This window comes from Squalius cephalus (assembly GCF_949319135.1).
Source record: "Squalius cephalus genome assembly, chromosome: 13".
Taxonomy (NCBI): Eukaryota; Metazoa; Chordata; class Actinopteri; order Cypriniformes; family Leuciscidae; genus Squalius; species Squalius cephalus.
This window is the reverse complement of record NC_137134.1, coordinates 29,122,285-29,145,712: the sequence shown is the minus strand read 5'-3', so window position 1 is coordinate 29,145,712 and position 23,428 is coordinate 29,122,285. Positions and strand designations below refer to the sequence as shown.

Sequence of the window (23,428 nt, the reverse complement as noted above, 5' to 3'; positions counted from 1 at the left end):
ACACACACACACACACACACACACACACACACACAGGTCTAGTTAGTATTGAGTTGTGTTGTTTTAATGCATCTATTATCATTGAAACAGTTGAGACTCGTGCAGAAGAGATCACTTACGCTGAACCAGCGTTCTACAAAAGAAACACACATAAAAAGGTAAGATCGTTTATTCCTGTTTATTCCTGTTGTGTGTCTCTATCATTTCAGCAGTGAGTCAGATGTAGATCAGTGTGAGATTGTTTTTGTCTGATCAATCACACACCAGCACAATATTAGACATATATAAAAGATCAGGACGCATGTGTGTTGTGTTGACGCGAGAGCGGGCGTTGCATGTATGTGCGTTGGAGATTCATATTTAGTAAATCAAGCACTTGCTTTGTTCATACAATTGAGGTTAAACCACTGGAGTCACATGGATTACTTTTATAATGCCTTTACTATTTATTTTTTATTCAGAAAAAAACTATATATCGCAACTGCTTAAGCAGAAGAAACCATTTATTAACATTAGAAGAAACCTAACATTATTATTATTATTATTATTTTTATATCTTGTGTTGTGTTTTTTACAGAAAGTAAAAGAGGAGGATCATGTGGTGTATGCACCTCTCACAATGAGAAGATGAACAAACTTCAGTCTTTAGTAAAAGACCCAACCGTGTGACCTGGGACAGATTTATATAATAATTTAAGATGGATTCATTAAATTGCCTCCTAAAAACGTCAAACAAACTTGCCCTGTATTACAAGGACTTTTAATATACTATCTAAACCATATGGCACATTGGAGAATTTTATGTTTTTTTCTTAAAGTATATGTGTGTAAATCTCATGAAAAAAAAAAATGTAGATGGAAAACACTCATCAATAGAAGTGGAGACTCTGCTGTGGTCTAGTTTATTACCTCTGTACACAAATGTTGCTTGATCTGTTGTGCCGGAGCTGTGTGTGTTTGATGTCAGAGAGTGTGTCTGCTGTCATTTGTGTGTCTGAGGTGTTAACAGCATGTGGTTGAAGGGCTTTTTCCATTCCTGCTAACATGAAACCATGACTATTTTAAAACCTGCTTTACAAAATACTGAACTTATCAATGCTGGTATTTGACAAAAAAGTCTCAAATAAAACAAAGAAATGACAGTGGAATGTGAACATTTCATATTCTTTGTGTGCATATGCATTATGATATGTTATACTCATGCTGTGATCGTGCAGTCAAGCAGTGCTGGCTTCAGTAGTCATTTCCAGCTCTAGCAACACTTCCTTTTAAGAAAAACTATTTGTGATAAACCCACTGATACCTTGATAGGTCATATCCTGTTAGCCTTTTCCAACGGGGCTAGTTTTCTAAACAACATTTGAGTTACAATTCTTATCACTTAATGTCTGTGATTCCACACGCCGATTTGGACAGGATTAACATCTTCATGTTTATTACAGAAGAGTGAGTGTGTTTTTTCTAGAAGTTGGTGCTACAGAAGGTCATGTGCTATGTTAGCGTGCATCACGGATAATGTATATGTCTTTTAATTTTATTATTTGGTGATATTTTAATTTATAATAAAATACTCATTTAAGTCACCTTCATGAGTTTATCGAAGTGGCTGTAACTTGCATAAGTGAACAAAGTCTATAAACAGTATCTTACTCAGAAGAACACTGATATTAAAATGGGCAATTTTGGCAGTTTCCGCGATTTGTCTCTATTAATTAATTTTATAATGTTATTTTTTCATCGGATACCATTCGTATTGAAACTAAATTAAAGCATGTCAAAATTTGGTGCACTAATGGTAGGTTAGGTATATGTCGAAAAACATATGAGGAGAAGCGTTAAGATAATACAATATTGGCAATCAGAGGCTGCATCCGAAATCACATACTCTCTTGAGTAGGTACTTATTTTGAATGCTAAAAAAGTACATTCAATATAGTGTGAATGTGTAGGCCTATAGTATAAATATAATCTGGATGCATACATTTTTCATTATCATGTGATCTACCAGCGTCAGTTATGCCATTCATAAATCCTCCACCGGGTACTTTTTTCTTCTGTTTTATATAGTGTGAATTCAGATAGACAGTCAAATTCAACCTCATGTCGGAACGTCATCAACGTATAGAGATCCCAACTTTGCCTTCTTTGGGATCTCAATACGTAGGTGAAGATCCTACGTGACTTCTCCGTTCCCTCCTTCAGGGAACGAGGGTTACATGTGTATAACCAAGGCGTTTTTCGCCTACATTTAGTAGAGAAGTATTTGATTTTGGATGCAGCCACAGACATTCACATTCGGGCCTGGTTAGATTTCGCACAGGATCGTCAAGTTTGCAAAAAAAAGTAGGTTATTTGCCCCGGAATTTTTACTTGGGTTTTTTATTTATGTTGTGTGAGAAAAACATGACTTGGCAGATTCAGACGGGAAAAAGTACGTCTGTGAAACATGAATTTCTCTAATGCCCCCCTGGAAATCTAGTCCAGTCCGAATAGGGCCTATTACAGCATTTGACCACTAGAGAGATGAGTCATATTCCCACAGAATAAATGTGGTATTTGGTTTGTCAAGCATCACTACTATTGTATTACTAATTTCTGAAATAAAATAATGAAATATTCTTTTCCATATCAAAACAAAAATAAATAAACAGAGGTGCTGTCCAGGTTCCAAAATGACAGAAAAGCACCATTAAGGTATCATAAGGATTTGTGTGAAAATCCTAAAAATCCATATGATAGTGACTAAACAGTTACTGCCTTTAAATAACCCTTTCACGCATAGTGGTCACTACAGTGGACAGCTATTAAAAATGCATTTTCTTGAATTTGCACAGGTTTTTATGGCAAAGTTGCACATCAATCTCTTCATTGGACCCTTGTGCATCATCCTATAAATTGCAACCAAGTGGCAAGCCTTTGTATTTCGATTTTTTCCCCCTCCAAACCAAGATGGCCAAGGGTCAGTCAGACATGCCAAATTGCTCCGGAATATCCACCCATTCCTTCTAATCTAGGAGACTCTTGTAGGTAAAAAAAATATTGCAGCATCAAGCAATATCTAATGAGTCATATCACAGTAAAATTTTCCAAGTTTTGATTTTAGATTGAGAGAAAACTCTGATTAATCACATGTCCACTGTAGTGGACGTCATGCATCAACTGCTATATTTCAGCTACAATTCATAATTATAATGTGAATATTGTTTTTGAAATTTAAAACTTAAAAACTTAATCTGCAGTGACTTTTTTTACTGTAAATAAATGTATTTGTATTATTAGAAAGTAATTTTCATTGACATCGAAAAAAGTAATGTGATTACATAATGTATGACACTTGTAATGCATTACTTTATTTGTTAGATCAAAAAGTAATCTGATTTCGTAATGCACGTTATTGTAATGCGTTTTTTTACTCATAACATCAAAACGTAATCTGATTACGTAATGCATGTTACTTGTAATGCGTTTCTTTACTCATAACATCAAAAAGTAATCTGATTACGTAATGCATGTTACTTGTAATGCGTTTCCTTCCTCATAACATCAAAAAGTAATCTGATTATGTAATATGCGTTATTGTAATTCGTTTCTTTACTCATAACATCACAAAGTAATCTGATTGCGTAATGCATGTTACTTGTAATGCGTTTCTTTACTCGTTACATCAAAAAGTAATCTGATTAGGTAATGCACATTACTTGTAGTTAATTACTTGTTAGATCAAAAAGTAATCTGATTAGGTAATGTATGTTACTTGTAACACATTACTTTACTTGTAACATCAAAAAAGTAATCTGAATGGGTTATGCATGTTACTTGTAATGCGTTACCCCCAACACTGATCATTTCAGATGAGATTGAAAAAAACGTATCGCTAGGTTTTCTCAGAGGAGGGCTATGATAGAAATGTGCATGTCCATCTTGAACATAATCAGAATTATCATCTAATAAGGGTAAATCTCCATACTCTGGTGCACTGGAGGGAGCATCTGAGTGGTTTCCACAGTTGTACCTTGACAGGCTGTAGAAAATTCTGATGGAATCACGTCCTCATGTTCTGATATCATAGATACGCGAAGTGCAACTTGTATGAAGTTTTATGAAGCCTTTGCAATGTTTTGCATTTTAATTTTTTGTATATATTTTATAGTTTTCACATGATTTGATATAATTGTATTGATTAGTTCGTTAAATTCACATACTTTATCTTTTTGATTATTGTCTTATTTAATACAGTATATCTTCAGTTTAAACCATAAATGCATGCTGTCCACTCAAGTGGACATCTGAAGATCTCTTTGAAAAATTTGTAAAAAAATAAAATAAAAATCAATTCTTGTTTTTCATGCCCTAAGAGCAATAAAAACACATAGGAAAAAAATCCTGACTGAGGATATCATAATTCATGCATGAAAGGGTTAAATAAAGCAACATGCAGCATAACATCAATGTTTTCTGGCTCATGCTGGACTGAAACACAGGCTCTGCTCTTCAGCACAATGGTAATGTCACGGTCACGTTCTTCAGCCTTCATCTTTGTGTGCACTTCATTCCCCAGAATCCTCCGTGGCGCACACCTGCACTCACTCACACAATCACTCTCCTCTCTCCTGTAATCAGTAATCACCGTCACCTGGATTCCATCACCAGCTCACCCTTTATATTCAGCACTCTCCCTTCACTCCTTGTCTGGTCTCGTCGATGTTCGCTTTAACATGACCCACAGACTTCCGAACACTTACCTGGATTAATACCTCCTCTCCAATCCGTCCTGCCTGCCATCCTGTTCTGCCTTCAGCCCGATATCATCCGCAAAGACAAAGACATTACCAACCAGCTAAGCATCCACTGTCATTCTGTGTTTCTGTTACTCATCATCTGTCTGCATCTCCGCACTTCCTGCAAATAAACTATTAACCTCACCATCTTGTCTGCATCCTCTGTGAACCCCTGACAGGTAATCTCAAAACTCAGACAACAGAAACTCTTTAAATCCCAACAGAACATTAAACAATAACAGATATCTCAATATATCAGTAGAGGAGGATTAAACAACTCCACAAACAGCATCACCAGACCAGCCTGATCTCACACACGAAACGTACATATTTAGAAATAAAAACGATCCAATTCGTATATATATTTACATATTATAGTGACTTTTACGTAGCCTATATCATATGGACGTTATTTCAGGTTCGATACGTATCTATATTTACGTATTACAACTTAAAATACGTATAGATTCAACGTATATCCATAAATGCATTTATATGACAGCCTGGTCTCATTGTTAATACGTAGTATTAACACGTAATTTTCAAAGATAGAAAACGTGCGTTTGGATAGATGCTAAAACGTATGATATGGACGTATCTGCAACAATTAAACGTAACATTATTACGTTTTTTTACAGCTACAAAACGTAAAATATTTACGAATCTTTCATATCATTAAGATATCTGTATAATTGACCTTTTACCGTTTTATAGATAAATGGAAGATCCCTTAACCCCACTCCCAAACCTAAACATAACGTTACCCATTTTATACAGAATATAAAAAAGACAAAACAGAGATGTGTGGGAAATGGCAATTTTATTAACAATATAGCATTAAAAGATTTTTTTAGCAGCTAATCCTACTCCTACCCCTAAACCTACCCATAACAATTTCTTAAAACTACATAGGCTACAATTATGAAGAAAAATTACAACATAGGCTACGTGTAATCACAATAATTTATTTATTGCGAACATGTCAAAACCGGTACCAAAAGTCGTTCACATGACGATGTGTTGCAGTCACGGTCCGTGTAACGCTTTGCAGTTCTTTGTTCAATTTGAAATTTAATAATCAGAAATGAGAAAACGGCCCCTTTATTCGTTTTTCGTTTTTTCAAAAAAACGAGATTTCGGCTTGATTTTTCGTTTTTTGGTTCACACAGGCAAAAAAACGAATAAATGACTTCAAAATTCGTTTTCCACATCTGGGCGGCCTGACACGCCCCCTTCCGCCGATTGGTCAAGCAAATCTGAGCATGTGACGTCATCAGTTGTCGCTCAGGGGTGCGTTTCCCGAAAGCATCGTTGGCCAACTATGGTCGCAAGTTCCGTCGTTACCAATAGAGTTCAATGGACATTGCGATGAACTTGCGACCATAGTTGGCCAACGATGCTTTCGGGAAACGCACCCCAGGTCAGGTCTGTTCAACAAAATAATAGTCCTCTACTATGGCTACAGATTCTTAAACTGTACAGGGCAGGTCCGGGCTTTCTTCTGTGCAACTTTACACGTTTCACAGAAATCATTACATCAGAAATATTAATTATTAATCTGCCACCAGCCTGTTTTATTTAGCTGTGTGTGGTGAAGCTGCGCTTGACAGCGCCGAGCGGGAGAGGCTCACTGACCAATGTCCAGTCAGCAGTCAGAACTTTTCTTTTAGACGCTCGATCCGTTTTGCCACGGGATGGTGATTGCAAATACTGTAATGCCAATCGGCTGATGGTGAAATACATTTTTACTGAAACTGTAATCATAGCCGCGACCCGTGAGAATGAGACAGATGATTGACAGGACGATAGCGGAGGCAATTAAAGGCGCAAGATAACTTATGTTAACAAAAACATAAATAAAAAAAGTGTTTAACCATTTCATGCATGAATTATGATAACCTAAGTCAGGATTTTTTTTCCTATGTGTTTTTATTGCTCTTAGGGCATGGAAAACAAGATTTTTTTTTTTTTTTTTTATTTTACAAATTTTTCAAAGAGATTTTCAGATTTTCAGGCGTTTATGGTTTAAACTGAAGAGATATTGTATTAAATATAATACAATAATCAAACAGATAAAGTATGTGTATTTAACAAACTAATCAATTAAATTATATCAAATCATCTGAAAACTATAAAATATAGCCTATACAAAAATATATAAATGCAAAATATTGCAAAGGCAATTGAACTCCATACGTTTTCTATGCAGTATCCTGACATTTCATCTCTTTTTGAACGTGCTGTCAATTTCCACCAAGAAGAGTTCCAAAATGCTTTGAAAATGTTAATTGATCCTGTTCATCGAGTTCATGCTTAATAGTTTGCCTTACTGTCCTCTGAATTAACACAAAGTAGTTATTAGTAAAAATGGGGGAAACTGGATCAAGTTCCTGTGGAATCAATAAATGTTCTTGATGGCATGCATTGTTTCTCGTTTTTATTGTTTGATTATACAGCCAGAACTGGACTTCTGTTTGGGTTCCACCAGTAAGTGACATACCTTTACACACATACACACACACACACACACACACACACACACACACACACACACACACACACACATATATAGCCTATATAATTTTTTTTCATGGTATAATTATGTAATCTGCTTATTGTGAGCCTAAATGAGTAAATTGGTATTCAATCATTATCAGGCTGACTTGCTTTTTTATATATTGAAAGTAGTGTTCCATGTTGTCACTTCACATTTAATGGCCGCTTAGAATGAAATTGCTATGCAAATTCACAGTGCCTCCTTTGAGCTGCATTACACTGTAAAAAAAATCCGTAAAAATACGGTACAATGTACCATATTATTTTGAAGGAATTTTCCGTATTTGTCTTTTACAGGTCTTTTACCCGTATTTTGAATTACGAGTTGCATTGTGGGAACCATAACCTGATCGGCGCGAAAAGTTTGAGATGCAAAGCGCCATTACACACGCAGATGATAGCAGCCAAAGTTTCTTTATAAAGTCGGATTTCGGATGTGTGGAAGCCATTCTGACACTTCTGTGGTAAAAACCGAAAATTATATTTAACTATATGTCAAATAAGCTGTTTACGTAATGTTATTTAGTTGAAATCTGGCTTGTTAGGCAAATGAATGTCGGAGCCGTCGCGTTTATCATTTTATGCATATCGTCGTCACACATTGAAAGATTTAGTTAACACTCGTGGAAGTTCCCTTATTGTATGTTATAGTGTCCTCGTTGTAACTGGTTTATTGACTTTTATTTGTCGGTGCTGCGTTTTTTTTCCGTGCGGCGCGCATCCGTTAACCAGTTATGATAAAGACGTGCAGTAAGTTAACTTATGTTTTTGAAGCAGTTGAATGCCTTCATACAAAAGCTAACGTTACCAGAGGAAACGTCAAGAAAAGGAAAAGCCATTCAAGACTTAACGTTAGTTGATTTAAAAGGCATGAACTTGAAGATACATCATGATACGTGAAGATGCAGTAACGTTACAGCTGGATCAAGGAAAACAAACCACCTTTTCTGCCAGATGAGGTAAGTTAACGTTAATGTTATGTTTAGGCTGTTAGACTTTTTGTTGTCTTGTTTTAGACGACACACGGACACATATTATATGACTTTAAACCCCAAATAATGACATTGAAAGATTAATTTACACTTAACACGACTGCTATTATCACCTAATAGCAGTCGTGTTAAGTGTAAATTAATCTTTCAATGTCATTATTTTGGGTTTAAAGTCATATAATATGTGTATATAACTGCTATTATTACCTACTTCTGCCTGTAACGTTAGTCATTAGTTTGTTTGTGTTTCTGTTGTTGCATGATGAAACAGTACAACGTGAAGAGAGACTGTATGTGAAGATGCAGTTCAGCTGGATCAAGGAAAGCACCTCCACCTTTTCTGCCAAATGAGGTAACTTAAAGTTATGTTTATGTTAGACTTTTTATTGTCTTGATTTTGTTTTAGACGACATGCTTGACTTTAAAGACCAAATAATAACCTTGAAATATTAATTTACATTTAACATGACTGCTATTATTTATATCTTTACCAGCTCCCTCCTCATTAGTTTGTTACTTTGTTTCATAGTGTTTCTGTTTTTTTCTCATCTATTGACAGGACTTTACTGCTGTACTGTGCATCCCAAGCACCACCACCATCCTTATGGGTTTGTATTTTGTTTTATTAGCATTTTTTAATTTTTTTATTAATCATTATGAGTGTTCAATATTGGCAAAACACATTTAAATTTAAAGTCTAAATTTAAATGTTTATAGAAAAAGTTGGTTGCTGAACACCCCCTTCAAAGATTTGTATGCTTATATGGTCAGTAGAAAATAAAATTGTATAGGGAATATTTTTGGAGCGGTTTTCTGAAGTGATTGTGTGATGTTTTTCATTTTGTAATAACTTATTTGTTTAAGATGATGGGCATTCAAGATTGCTGTCATTCAAGAAGTTATTGACCACATCTCCTACCCCACTGAGGCAGTGAGCTACATGGCACTTATCCTGGAGTTCATATAAAGGTAAGCAACACATTTTTAATTTAATTATTTATCTCTAGCATGCTGTTGTGTTACTGTTTATGTAGTTGAAAATAATGAAACATATTATAAGGTATAGTTGAGCAGACAAGCTAACATAACATGCAATTGGAGTCCACTGGAAACAGAAGTCTTAGCGTTTTATACAGTGTTTGAATTTGAAAGAATTAGGGATGGCAGTTGATAATTTAACGAACGTAAAACACTGTACAATTGTTTTTCAACCTCAACCTGGTCTGCATTATACTTTGTAGTTCAGTTTACTTCGTTTAATTTCTTGTTTAGCTAAAAACATATCCATTTTTTTCTTCATATATCCATTTCCTGTGCAGAAATCCTGAACGAAGGTCGAAAACGCTGAGATGAAGGAAACCAAACGTCCACACATTCCTCAAAGACTTCTGAAGTTCCTGTATGAACAACTTCGAAAATCCATGTAAAGTTTAAGCTTTTGTCAAATCTCAAAATGGACCTTTAACTGAACGTACCGAAGGAGGAAAGTTTTTCACGCAAGTTGTTAACCCCAAAATTAAAATAATGTCATTAATTACTCCTGCAAGACTTCTGTTCATCTTCAGAACAAAAATGAAGATCTTTTTAATGAAATCTGAGAGCTTTCTCTTCTTCTGTTGACAGCAACTACCACTTTCAAGCTCCAGAAAGGTAGTAAAGACATCATTAAAGTAACATGAGAATACTTTTTCTGCACAAAAAACCCCCTAAAATAACGACTTTATTCAACTATTCATGTTCTTCATGTGGGCCTCTGAGAGTTCACGTAGTGTAAACATCGCAGCGCTTCTGGGTTGTACGTCAGAACGTAGACTCACTATTGGCCGACGTTGGTCATGCGTGTGATGCTGGCCAATAGTGAGTCTACGTGATGTACAATCCAGAAGCGCTGCGCTGTTACACTACGTGAACTCTCAGAGGCCCACATGAAGAACATGAATAGTTGAATAAAGTCGTTATTTTATTTTTTTGTGCACAAAAAGTATTCTCGTCGCTTGATAAAATTATGATTTAGCCACTGTCACTTGGACTATTTTAAACATTGTCTTTACTAACTTTGTATGCCGGCAAGTTTCAATATCTTAGAAGCCTATGGAGGAGTGAGACAGTTCTCAGATTTAATAAAAAATATCTTAATTTGTGTTACGGAGATGAACTAAAGTCTTACGGGGTTGGAACAACATGAGGGTGAGTAATTACTGACAGAATTTACATTTTTGGGTGAACTAACCCTTTAAGGAATATTGTGTTCTCTTACAGAAAAATGGCATCAACACTGTAACATTTCCCTCTACTATTAACTGTAAGTCTAAAGCTATTTTTAATGTAAAAAGCAGCAGCCCTGTCTTTGTATTCCATTTGGTTTTGTTTGTTTGTTTCTGCATTTGTATTGTTTTGCTTTTGAAAATGTTTTGAATCTTTCACAGTTTGATTTTTTTTAAAAGAATTTTGTGAGCTATTTGGTGCAACACCAATATTGTGCACGTACCTGCTGATGTTTTTTCCCTTGTTTGTTTGTCTAAAAATGTATTCCACAACACAAGCACTTTTTAATGGTGCTTTGCACATTGTTTAATTGATGTAAAAAAAAAAAATCTATATATATATATATATATATCTTTACCCATTGAATGCATTTAATAATGTTTACATGAAAATGTTTACAAAAAATAAACCACGTTCAATTTGTATATATTGTTCTTGAATTATTTGCTACCAAAAGATATGCCATAAAATTCTATAAAAATAGAAATTTCTGTATAAGGATTATCCGTGAATAGTACGGAAAATGTACTGTTAATATATAGAATTTTCCATTTTAGGTTTGACGGAAGTGTCCGTCAATGGTACAGAAAAACTCAGGTAAATCTACGGAAATATCCGTTTTAAGGTTTACGGAAGTGCCCGTACAATAACGGAAAAAGTGCTGGTAATTAATTACCAGCACTTTTTCCGTTTTTTAACGGAACTTTTTTTAACAGTGTAGACAGTGTGTAATGTACATCTAAAAATGCAGGGTCAGATGCTGCTTCTGTGCCACCTATACTGCAAAGCTGTGTGTTTGTTCATAGTTCATCAGACAGCCTAAAGCCTCTTACGTTGTTGATTTATATTTTAAACAACAATTCGACATTTGCTCGCAATGTTTTTCTTCCAAAAAACCTCATCATTCTGCAGGACAATTGTCTATTACAGTATACAACACACTTTAAGAAAAGTTTATTTCCATCACACTGTAAAGTGTTTTTAAATATTACATATAGATATACCAAAGATTTTACATGTTAATTACAGTTAGTAGTAGGCCTACCATGGGAAGTAGGGGTGCTGAGCGTGGAGCATGAAGAAATATGGTTGGGGATGAAAGTTCACACAAACAAAACCAAAAAACTGTGGTGTTTTGCCTATATTACGTGTGTTTGTTTTTATTTATGCTGTATTATAAAATACCCATATTATAATAAATAAATAAAATATATTTGAAAATTGCCCTTTAAAACGAAGGCTCAGTTTGTGGTTCACAATTATTTGATTAAAAACAACAAAAACAATAAAACAAAGACAAAGTCACTTATATTAAACACTTTTTTTATTTATGTTTTTGTTAACAAGTTATCTTGCGCCTTTAATTGCCTCCGCTATTGTCCTGTCAATCATCTGTCTCATTCTCACGGGTCGCGGATATGATTAGCCTACAGTTTCAGTAAAAATGTATTTCACCATCATCGGTAGCCACCCTCAGCCGATTGGCATTACAGTATTTGCAATCACCATCCCGTGGCAAAACGGAGCGTCTAAAAGAAAAGTTCTGACTGCTGACTGGACATTGGTCAGTGAGCCTCTCCCGCTCGGCGCTGTCAAGCGCAGCTTCACCACACACAGCTAAATAAAACAGGCTGGTGGCAGACTAATAATTAATATTTCTGATGTAATGATTTCTGTGAAACGTGTAAAGTTGCACAGAAGAAAGCCCAATAGGACCTGCCCTGTACAGTTTAAGAATCTGTAGCCATAGTAGAGGACTATTATTTTGTTGAACAGACCTGATGGGGTGCGTTTCCCGAAAGCATCGTTGGCCAACTATGGTCGCAAGTTCATCGCAACTGATGACGTCACATGCTCAGGTTTTGCTTGACCAATCGGCGGAAGGGGGCGTGTCAGGCCGCCCAGATGTGGAAAACGAATTATGAAGTCATTTATTAGTTTTTTTGCCTGTGAACCAAAAAACGAAAAATCAAGCCGAAATCTCGTTTTTTCGTTTTTTGGAAAAAACGAAAAAACGAATAAAGGGGCCGTTTTCTCATTTCTGATTATTAAATTTCAAATTGAACAAAGAACTGCAAAGCGTTACACGGACCCAGTCACAGTCCTCTCTTTCAGTATAATAGTTTTGAATGAGGTACAGAGCATAATTTAAGTTATTAATCCAAGAAAATGTTAATCCGGCTTCGCTCTGTGTGAAAGCGCGCGCGCTTCTCCATTTCAAATGTAGTTTACCGACTGAAATACGGCATGTCGCAATCTGTGGCGAGAGCCAATGAGCGTTTGATATCACTGCCGTAAAACATGTCGTAACGCTTCTTGAGGGCGCAATTTTTGAATTTGAATTCATCACGAGCGCGGAATTTGACGGTTATGGACTGCGCTGCTGAGAATGGAGATGAAGATCACTCACTGGATAAAGGGCTGAATTTGGATCTCTTTCTTGCAAACCTATGGATTCTAAAGACTTGGATTATCAAGCTAATAAAATTAATTATGTTGGGTTTTGGTGTATTATTGTTCTATTGAGAAAACGCATTTTGTGTCTCACTGTAAATAAACTAAATATTACAAAATGGTTAAACGATTAAATAAGGTATTTTTAAGGTTTTAAAGTGTATTCTTGTGTAACTGCATGTAGGCTAATCCTCCGAAACGAGTTTGCAGCAGAAGGCACGAACAGAGCGAATGGTTATTAGCCTATTTCTTGAGTAAACTGCATTTAATAAATTTAAATGCGACTGAAAACGTAATTGATAAGACATTTGAATGCAATAGAGTCAAAACATTAATGCCACGATTTTAATATAAATAAGAATAGCCTATGTACAAATATGTACGTCGGTAGAGTTCTTCATGCGTAAATAATTTACGTTTTTTTGCTGTTAATACGTAAATATTTTACGTTTTAGAGCCGTAAATACGTCAGTATTATACGTTTCTGTGTGTATAAAACGTAAGTAAATGTACGTATGGTAGAATTATACTTTACGTAAAAATACACACGTTTTCTCATGAGATCACGTTGACCAGACACAAACTTTGCTTATTACTAACCTTATTACTTCTGTCAGACATCTACAGAAGGTCTTATTGAGAATGATCAGAGGTTTAGAAGTTGATGTTTTATTGGAATAATAGTTAGCTTTGCTTCACCATTATGGTGATCAGTGTTACATAATCCAAGTATCTCAGATAACCTGCTCTCTGGAATACTCCCCTAATCTGTAGTGATAAAGACAGACAATACAATGGCGCCATCTCTTGTTTTTTTTTTTAGAAACAGCAGTTAAAAACACCATCAGCACGTGGAAACACTCAACAGGAAACATCATTGTCCAATGGAGAACTGGCTTATATTTTATGCATGTTTTCTTTCTTGTCAATAAGAGATCTTATAGTTATACCAAATGGCAGCAAAAATCAATGGATCAAAAATGCCATTGTGCCAGGGTGGTAAAAAAAAGGAGTCCATTGCAGGAATAACAGTGATTTATTGAATTTCAAAGGCACACAACAATGGAAACAGAGGGAGAAATAGTGAGGCCACAATCCGGAGAGGAATCAGGAAGAGGGTTTTTTCAGGAAGAGAATTTCAGACAGGTACATTCAGGGTGTGACACATCAGCCCAACAAGAGACATCAGAGAAAGGAAAAGCAAAGCAGATACAAAAACAACATTGGAGAGATGAGTACAGTACAGTGCAAGGACAATGAGATAGGCAAGCTCGCAGATGAACACCAGGGAGCGTAGAGTGGCAATTGCAGGGGGGAGAGAGAGAGAGATAGAGAGAGAGAGAGAGAGAGAGAGAGAGAGAGACCTGACAGTGGTAGTTGTAATCTTGCAGGAATAAGATTTGAAGAAGAGATAGATGAGTACAACAAAAAGGAGAGGGGATCCATCGGAAAACAAACAAAAACTAAACAAATTAGGCAAGAACACATGATTTGCGTGGTGGTTAACAATGCTACTGCGCTCCCTGACACCTTTTTTCTTTTCTTTTTTTGCACAGTGGGTAGAAATTTCATACAGTTCCTGAGTTTGCCAACAGCTTTCATTATATGGATACAGTATTCAATTATTTTACATAAAGTAATGTGAAATAAAAACTTTATGCATATGCAGTTGACAAAATTTCACCTGTACAACCTTTAGAATATGAAACTGTTATTTTATTTTTTTAACACTATTTTACGTTGATGTAGTTACATACTAACTCAAATAAGTTCTGAGTAATATTAATTAACTACATGTAACTAGTTATGGTTAGTGTTTTGTTTAGGGTCAGTTATTGTAAATTTGCATAATTTACTGTTATTATATAGTAAGTATACATATAGTAGCGCGTAAATATTTCAACTTAAAACAAAGTGTTACCGTTTTGTTTACTTTAATAAAGTATCATTTTCTAAAACAAACAAACAAAAAATAGTAACTTTTACAATCTAAAATTTTGAATGGCAGTGTTGAATATGATCAATGTGTATCTATTGCTGTTCTCCCTCTATCTATCACAGTATCTAATGTCTAACAAAGCCATTTACAACAAGAGGACAGGAAGAGGGTCTTCACTTACAAACTAAACACACTCTCTCTCACACACACACACACACACACACACACACACTAAATGCCCGTTCTCTCATGCACTTGATGTTTCCCCACCCAATGATCAAACCACATTTCTAAAAATAAAATTAAAAAAAGCCACATCAGGTTTCAGTTTGACTATTAACTAGTGGTGTCAACAATAATCGATTCGGCGATGCATCGCAATGCGGGGCATGCACGATTCAGCATCGATGCGGCAAAGTGCCATAATCGATTATGTCACTGTTTTAGGGGTGTAACGGTACGCGTATTCGTATTAAACCGTTCGGTACAAGGCACGCATTTTCAAACCGAACGGTTATTTCAAATGTAAGCGCATCGCCAGCGCGCTCATAATGTAGACGCTGGCGCGACCACTACATCAAATGGCAAACGCAATGTAGGCCTAAGCGGAACGAAACTGAGCTACTCGTGACGGACTGTTTATCAGTTTGGACCAACGCAGCGCGAGCCGATCTTATACTACACAGCGCTAAGAGATCCAGTAAAGAAAGCATTTGAACTCGCCACTAAAGTAATAACATCGCTGCGAGATCTAGTGAGAAACATTCACATTTCTCCGTTATTAACGGATCACACAGCGCTGACGTGGAAACCAGGAAGAAACATTGTGACATGAATGAACTATAGTGTCCACAGATCAGCAACATTCACCATGGATTTACTGTAGTAGGCTAACACTTACTGCAACTTTGGAAGTTTGGCAGGAATAGTGGGCTATAATGCCTTCAAGTAACGTTATGTCGGATTTATTTCGACATTATGAATAACATTGCCGCCCTCAAATGTTAATCTGAACTAAAATAAACATTTGTTTATAAGCACAAAATATTACATTTAATTTTTTCCAAGGAGATGTTTTGTTTTATATGCTCCTAAGAAGAGTCAATTATAGCTCCATCATTGCTCAAAGAAAAAAAATGTAATACGTTATGATGTTAGTTTTAAGAATAAAAAAAAAAAAATCAAGGAAACTTCTCTGGCATTTCTTTCTTTTTGCTGTATTGAAAACATACCGAACCGTGACACAAGTGTATCGTATTGAACCGAACCATGAATTTTGTGAACCGTTACACCCCTACACTGTTTATTTTCTGGCCTTGAGTTGGACAATAAAGTTGAAATTTAATTTCAAATGGTTCTCAAGCAGAGAGAAGAGAAACATTTCTCATTCAAAGCACTGAAAGCAGTGATTTATGCTTTCTTTTTCAGGTTTGAAAATGCCATATCCAATACCCTGTACCATTCAATTTTATTTTATTTAATGACATTTATGTCAAAGATACAGGAGAGTGATAATACACATAGCAGCCAATAAAATCTGTTGTTCAATATCTGACTGCTTGTATTGCCTCATGACTGATGAAAATTTTGCCTTGTTGTGTGCAGTAGAATTTTGATGCATCGCAATGCATCGTAGAATCGAATTGAATCGAATCGTTACCTGGTGAATCGTAATCGAATCGAATCGTGAGGGCAGTGCCAATGCACACCCCTACTATTAACTTTGTTTCTATTTTGAAGATTAACTCCAGTAAACTGGTTCTGTAAGATCATGGTTTTAACTTTGTACTTTTTCCATAAACTAAAATTGAGAACTAAATATTTACACTCAATCTTTTGAAAGGAGTTTTGAAGAGTTAGGCTCCATACCATGAAATGTAGTTTATCCAAAATTTAGACAATATTCTTAAACTTTTAGCTATTTAACACAGCCAGGCAACTAGCTTTTAACAACTATCAATGTTAAATGATAAAAAGAAAGTGTTGTCCACCATTAAGATAGTCTTACTAAGAGGCAGAAGAACATTCTTATATTGCATAACTATAACATGCGCATGAGTGTGTGCATTATGGGTCAGACTCTGTTGGGGGAAGATTCACAAACCACATCACTTCTGTTTCCTTAGTTCAGTTTTAGTTTTATTAGATCAGAAGTTTCACTGAACAGCTGAAAATGTTTCACATGTTTGTTTTGTTCTGGTGGAGCCTGATCAGTACACTGTAAAAAATTTCTAACCCTCCCAAATCAAAAATTCCAAGTGACCGATAACATCTAAATTTTTCAATTGGCCCAAGTGAAATTCTGTAAATTATAAAATTAAATTTACAGATTTTCACTTGGGCCAATTGAAATTTACAGAATTTCACTTGGGCCAATTGACAAATTTAGATGTTATCGGTCACTTGGAATTTTTGATTTGGGAGGGTTAGAAATTTTTTACAGTGTAAGTTCTACATATATTTGTGTTATTGAACTGCTGCGGTTCAAATTAGATTGTTTCCATCTGTGTTCAAATCTCTCTTTTTTAGAAATCTTCATTTCAATGATTACAAATGCAAGTTTTCCCCAAGCAATTTCTAAAACATGATTTAAATCATTTTTAAATAATTCTACAGTAATTATAACAACTACAAACATTGTGGAAATACAGAAATACAAATGTTTTGAATATGTATCCTGCATATTTAAACGTGTACTTTGTTTCTGTTGCTGTTCTTCTCTGTGTAAACCTCATGTTCATCAGGTGTGTTTGGTGATTCAGTGTCAGTGATGGAGGGAGACTCTGTCACTCTAAACACCAATCTTACTGAAATACATCTAGACAACGAGATACTGTGGAGCTTTAGAGAAAATTTTATTATAGTTGAAATCAGTAAAGGTGCTAGAATCTTCTCTCCAAATAATGACCCTGATGGGAGATTCAGAGACAGACTGAAGGTGGATCATCAAACTGGATCTCTGACCATCACAAACACCAGAACTGAACATACTGGAGTTTATCAACTGCAGATCAACAGTGTGAGAAAGAGTTTCAGTCTCACTGTCTATTGTGAGTTTAATGTAGTGTTTCAAGCATATATTGCTCAATGATATTTCTCCACATGTGTAAATAATAACCTTTTAAAAATATATGCATAGGAATTAAGATCATATGAGACACTCACTGACCGACTGACAGTAAACACTTTCTGAACTATTCAAATGTATCTCTTTTCCAGCTCGTCTGCCTGTTCCTGTTATTAGTAGAAACTGTTCTTCATCATCATCATCATCATCATCATCATCATCATCTAATTGTTCATTGGTGTGTTCATCAGTGTTGAATGTGTGTGATGCGACTCTCTCCTGGTACGCAGGAATCAGTGTATTGTCCAGCATCAGTGTGTGTGATCTCAGCATCAGTCTCTCTCTACCTCTGGAGGTGGAATATCAGGATAAAAACACCTACAGCTGTGTGCTGAACAATCCCATCAGCAACCAGACCACACATCTGGACATCAACACACTCTGTCACACATGTGCAGGTACCACAGCACTGATGATAGATGTGTGTATTTACTGACCTGATCTCTTTAGTTGTAATATCTGATACATTCACTCACATTAATGACTGTCTCTCTTTAGCCGTTACAGCACTGCTCCCACAGACTCTTTCACAGTCTCCTTCAGTTCCTCCAGTCTCAGTGTCTCTGATAGTGTTGATCTCTGCTGCTGGATCTCTGATGATTGTTGCTGTAGTCGTGATCTTCTGCATCTGCAAAAAACAAGGAAAAAGAGATCAAGAAGGCAAATTTTATAATACTTTGAAAATAGCATCATCATTTTATAATTGAATCATAACTATTCTCATACTTTTGTTGTTAACACCATCTAGTTCATTTTCATATTACATGTGTAAAGTTGCAGCTAATGCTCAAATTAAAGTCTCTATGAATGTTGACTTGTTAAGCTTCAGTGATTAAATTTCACCATACAAAAAATGAAAATGACTTTATTTTTTTTAAACATCCCACCAGGGTAAAGAAACTGTTTTAATGCATCTATTATTGTTATTGTAGAAACAGATGAGACTCGTGCAGAAGACGAGATCACTTACGCAGATCCTGTGTTCTACAAAAGAAACACACATAAATCAGTAAGACAATTTATTATTAATTTATGTTGTGTGTGTTTGTATCATCCCAGCAAAGTCAGATGTAGATTTTACATGTGTAATGTTCCATGTCCATCACACACACACACACACACACACACACACACACACACACACACACACACACACACACACAACAGCACTGACTAATTACTTGCTAAAATGTAATCTGTGGTGAGATACTAACAACAGAATACACATCTACACATTAAAGATATTTTGTAGATATTTTGTTTGGATCAGATCACAGGAAGGACATTTTCTTTACACAACGTTGCTGATAAATGTTAGAATAACATGCTATGTATTATTATTATTATTACCTTGTGTTTTTTTTTTTTGTTATTTTACAGAAAGTTGAAGAGCAGGATCATGTGGATTATGCACCTCTCACAATAAGAAGATGAACAAAACATGTGTTTTTCTAAGTACAAGACCCAACTGTGTGACCTGTGACAACCATGACATGAATGCAGCATAAGCTTCAACCCTATTAAACACACCTGATCAAGCTAATCAAGTCCTTCAGGCTTATTTGAAAACTACAGGTATGTGTGTTGAAGCAGGGTTGGAACTAAACTCTACAGGACAGTGGTCCTCCAGGAGCAGGGTTGAAGACCTCTGATCTAAACCTTATGACCCATTGGAGCAATGATATTTTTGACTCTCAAATTCTTGAATCACCATGTGTGTAAATCTCATGAAAAAAGTGCAAACTGTATATGCAAATCACTTACCAAAAGGATTGGAGACTCTGCTGTGGTCTCAATTATCTCTGTACACAAATATGGTTTGATCTGTTGTGCCTGAGCTGTGTGTGTTTGATGTCAGAGAGTGTGTCAGGTGTCAGCTGTGTGTCTGGTGTGAATAGTGTCAATAGCGTGTGGCTGACCATTCCTGCTCACATGAAAAACATTTGACTTCTGCTTTAAATAAGCTGAACTCATCATGGTGTTTGACAAAAAGGTCTCAAATCAAACAAAGAAATTACTGTGGAATATGAAAACATCATTATGTGTGCTCAAATGCACTATGTTCTTATATACTCATGCAGTGATCGTTTGTTTCATATAAAGTTTCATGTTTCATATCTTTCAAGTTTAATGTTTTATATCGTTTGTATATAAAGCTCAAATCCAGTTTTTTTCTGTTAATGTCTGGGTCATTTTAAGAATTAATGCAATGATTTACAAATATGATTTATGTTTGCTTATATTTCATCAGTTTTGAGGAGAAACTAAAAATAGCAATGCTGCTAACCAACTTTTTTTCAGTTGCATAACACACTAACTAAAGTTAGAAAAGTGAAATCATAATCAACCACCCCTCTAACATATTTTATTATATTAATGCTAACGTAATGCTTCAGAACTGCAACATATCTGTAATAAAGCAATTTCACGTTTGAACTTCAGCAAGAAGTTCAGCAATGATTTACAAATATGATTTATGTTTGTTAATATTTCATCAGTTTTTCAACCAACATTTTTTTCAGTTGCATAACAATGCCAAAAGGTAAAACGAGAAATGTCAATTTATAGTGTGAAAATTCAAATCAATTCAGTTAGAATTCAGTGTGACTGTGGACTATGCTCTGGAACAGTGGCGGCCATCTTGGACAAGTCTCTGGAATGGCGGCCATGATGGGACAAGACTCTGGAACGGCGGCCATGACGGGACGAGACTCTGGAAAGACGGCCATGATGGGATGAGACTCTGGAAAGGCGGCCATGACAGGACGAGACTCTGGAACGCCAGTAGCCATCTTGGGACGAGGCTCTGGAACAGTGGCGGCCATCTTGGACGAGTCTCTGGAACGGCGGCCATGACGGGACAAGACTCTGGAAAGGCGGCCATGACGGGACGAGACTCTGGAAAGGCGGCCATGACGGGACGAGACTCTGGAAAGTCGGCCATGACGGGACAAGACTCTGGAACGCCGGTAGCCATCTTGGGACGAGGCTCTGGAACGGTGACGGCCATCTTGGACGAGTCTCTGGAATGGCGGCCATGACGGGACAAGACTCTGGAACGCCGGTAGCCATCTTGGGACGAGGCTCTGGAATGGTGGCGGCCATCTTGGACGAGTCTCTGGAATGGCGGCCATGACGGGACAAGACTCTGGAACGCCGGTAGCCATCTTGGGACGAGGCTCTGGAACGGTGGTGTCCATCTTGGACGAGTCTCTGGAATGGCGGCCATGACGGGACAAGACTCTGGAAAGTCGGCCATGACGGGACAAGACTCTGGAACGCCGGTAGCCATCTTGGGACGAGGCTCTGGAACGGTGGCGGCCATCTTGGACGAGTCTCTGGAATGGCGGCCATGACGGGACAAGACTCTGGAAAGTCGGCCATGACGGGACAAGACTCTGGAACGCCGGTAGCCATCTTGGGACGAGGCTCTGGAACGGTGGCGGCCATCTTGGACGAGTCTCTGGAATGGCGGCCATGACGGGACAAGACTCTGGAAAGGCGGCCATGACGTGACGAGACTTTGGAATGAGTCCCACTCCATGAAGGCCTCAAAGTTCTCTCGAGGTCCCACACCAGGCAGGAATGCCTTCATCTCCGCATTGAGGCTTGTGTGGAAGAAAACACTCAATGAACGGTCGGGGAAGGAGGTAAGGCACGCCAGGTCGAGAAATGCTGTGGTGTGGGCCTCGAGGGAAAGCTGGTTCTGGTCAATGCAATGCAAAAGCAAAGATGCAAAGATGTTGTTTATGCTCAAACAGCAAAATTACACACTAACTAAAGTTAGAAAAGTGAAATCATAATCAACCACCCCTTTAACACTAGAAAGCTGGTTATTGTAACAAAGCTTTTTAGGAAACGAAAGTGATGTTTGCGCTTACATGCACTGTGTTAGCAATAGCTTATTATATTAATGCTAACGTAATGCTTCAGAACTGTAAAATATCTGTAATAAAGCAATTTCACATTTGAACTTCAGCAAGAACCAATGAGGTTCATTCTTGTGTTACGCAGCACGTTTGAGTTTCTGTTTATGTTTGTTGATAAATGTAAATAAAAGCCAAAATTCAATCTTTTCATCATTTAAAGTAGCCTAATCGATTCTCTTTTTGGACTAAAAAAAGAGGACTAAACCACTCAATTCACATGGATTAGTTTAATGATCTACTAATAAACTTTTTGGAGGGTCAAACTGGTAGTTGTGTAGCTGTCAGATTTAATTAAAAAGATCTTAATTTGTGTTTCAAAGATGAACGAAAGTCTTATGGGTCTTTCAAAAGTCAAAAGTCTGTTTGTGGTTAATGTGCGTTTGTGTGTGCATGTCTTGAGGTGTGAAGAGTGTGTCTGTATTTAGTGTGAAAAGCATGTCTGGAAAAAGACTTCCACAATTTGACTTCCTCTCTTTGCAAAACAGTTTTTTTTTAAGAGTCTCTCAATTATACAAATATACTAAAATTTGCCTGTGAAATATTAAATTTACATCAAGATTGATGTTCAGAAGCATTTCCACCTTACTATATATTGATGACCTTAGCTGCTTAGCTAGTTCATTTTCAACTCTAGCTTAATTTTCCAGAACTATTTTAAAGAAGCTTCAAATAATATTTGATTTCACACTGACAAATGCAAAATGATACATTTTAAGAACAAATGCATGACTTACTGCCAGTTGCATTATTTATTATGGCATCATGCAGAAGTTTACTATATATAAACATTGTTTCATAAGGATAATAGTTGGTTCTCTTACGAGAGGTTCTCTCGTATTGCGTAGTTACTACGCTACGGGAAAGCCTTTCTTTCTCGAGATACTGAAGCCAAAAATTATCCTTAATTTTTATAATCTTGTCAACGCAGTGCGGCAGCCTGCAGACCTAGGGCAGGCTTACTAGCGTGCCCATTGGCTGCCCTGCGGCAACTGCAGCAGCCTACCGCTGAGCCCTTGGCGTGACGTCACGACCAATGAGCGCGCTTGGCGCGCTTAATGCGTCACAGCCCGCGAAAAGGGGTGTGGCTTAGCGTATAAAAGCGGGGCTCGGAGGCTGCTTCTCTGATTTCTGTCTTTTCAGCGAAGCTCTACGCATCGCTGCTCTCTGAGGAAGCCGCCGTCGAAACAAGCGACCAGCACGCCGAGGATCTCAGCCTGAGGACGCCGGCCGCCTTCGCCGCCTTCAGCTTTCCCTGCCTGCTTCGCTATCCGGCGAATATATCCTTTTACTGCTCTGTGTTGTATGTGTTTGTGTGTTCGCCCCGCGACACACTTTGCATCTAAAAGAGCGCGAGGCGTTGTTGCAAATGCCTCGCTCATCCTGTGGCT

At 36.9% G+C, this 23,428-nt stretch overlaps 1 protein-coding gene and 1 long non-coding RNA gene across 2 annotated transcripts in view; both read left to right on the top strand.

Annotated features, from left to right (window-relative positions):
* The window catches only part of LOC307169886 (uncharacterized protein), a 386,038-nt gene that overhangs the window by 37,323 nt on the left and 325,287 nt on the right, over positions 1-23,428 (top strand). The window lies entirely within an intron of this gene.
* LOC307170168 lies at positions 8,070-9,928 on the top strand. Its single transcript, XR_013823309.1, has 5 exons — positions 8,070-8,293; positions 8,598-8,678; positions 8,886-8,934; positions 9,191-9,295; positions 9,646-9,928. It is a non-coding gene; the product is annotated as an uncharacterized lncRNA (long non-coding RNA).